Raw genomic sequence first — 1,822 nt, forward strand, 5'->3', positions numbered from 1 at the left:
GGGAAATGGGAGGCTGGGAGGAGGCGGAAACTTTTTTTTTCCTTTTCTCAATAAAAAAATAAAAGAAATTAAAAAAAAGAAAATAAATATTTAAAAGACAGTTTGATACCATGTCAGTTAAGCAAAATGATAGTAGTAGATTTTTTTCTATGCTTATTGGAACTCCTCAGCCATGGGGTCCTGGCCACATTTATTATAGTACTGTAACATGTTCTCTCCTGTAAACTGGACCTCAACTCTAGTTTTCAAAAGTGGGTGGTCACCCCTATAACATTTATACCGCTATTGTTCCAGTGGGCATATCTCATTGAGTTGGTCATTGTTGCATGCAGAGTTCACAGCTGGGTGGTCACTGTTATTGACTTTTCTTCGCCAGCTTCCTGTATGGCATCTTATAGCACCATGGAAGGTAGCCAGCGGGAAGGAAGCTTACATGTCAGTACTGGCTTGACACTGATGGAGATATTGATGCAGAAGCATTATTTCTTTTATAAAAACCATTTTATTTTTAAGGCTGAAAAGAAATCAGCAACTCAAATTTTAAAATTGACTATTCTGAAACAGCTAGCAAATTGCAAGCCCACAAATCCAGCTATCTTTTTGAGCCTTTCTTTGATTGGTGAATTGTACAGAAATGATCAAGTTCAATTCAGAGATGCATTTCGTCTCCTCCAGGTTCTGAATATTGTATGGGGACTGTAATTCGGTCTATGAGATGCTACTATTAGGGAGTGAATAAAGAACGTAATTGGTATTTTATTCTAATCCTTGCAATGAATTTTGCTTATTCTCTTTTCAGAGTACAATTGGGCAAGGAGTGATTACTCCTACATAGGTACAAGTACATACTATATGGAGAAAGCTAAAAATGAAAATAGCCTTTAGCTTCCAGCATTATTTTTCCAACCTGTTAAATGAATCTGGACGTGTGAAGTAGATCTCAACTGTGAAAAAGAATAGGCTTTTTTAGTCTTTCTGTAAATGTGGAATGCAGCAAGATAAAGTTAACAGGAAAAATGATAATATAGACTTTTCTATCTATGGACATGACTAAGAGATTCCTAGTAACACATCTGTTAGGTGATAGCTTCTTTTTTTAAAAAATATTTATTTATTTATTATGTATACAATATTGTGTTCGCATGAGTGCCTGAAGGCCAGAAGAGGGCACCAGACCTCATTCCAGATGGTTGTGAGCCACCATGTGGTTGCTGGGAATTGAACTCAGGACCTTTGGAAGAGCAGGCAATGCTCTTAACCGCTGAGCCATCTCTCCAGCCCCCTAGGTGATAGCTTCTTGAAGTGTACGTCAGAAAGCTTGCAAAGAACAGATTCCAGCTGGTGGGTTTTGTAAAGCTTTAGTAGCAGATGGACGTACGGAGACATTAATTGAGTTTACATTAACTTAATTGCATACTATTATTCACTTCACAGGAACTTCGCATTTGTATTAGATAAGTACTTGTAAAATTAGTTCATAGATTTTATTCCATTAATTGGAAATACATAGTTATTCTAATTATTTTTGAAAAATATACTCCTCTTTTATGATAGATACTTCCCATTAACCAAGTAATGTCAATAGAACACACTTGATGGTAGTTTAGATAATTCATTTGCAAGTGTTTACCCATGATGTTAACTTTTTTTTTTTGTATTTCAAATATATCCCTAAACTCACACACATATAATGAAATCTCTCAGTGACAATAATAAGAAAATTCTCTACAGCCGGATCTTATGGAGGCGTTTGTCTCAACTGAGGATCTCTCCTTTCAGATGACTCTAGCTTGTTGTCAAGTTGACATAAAACTAGCCACTT

This window comes from Alexandromys fortis, unplaced genomic scaffold (assembly GCF_014885135.2).
Source record: "Alexandromys fortis isolate MF-2015 unplaced genomic scaffold, M_Fortis_MF-2015_v1.1 scaffold_10, whole genome shotgun sequence".
Classification (NCBI taxonomy): domain Eukaryota; kingdom Metazoa; phylum Chordata; class Mammalia; order Rodentia; family Cricetidae; genus Alexandromys; species Alexandromys fortis.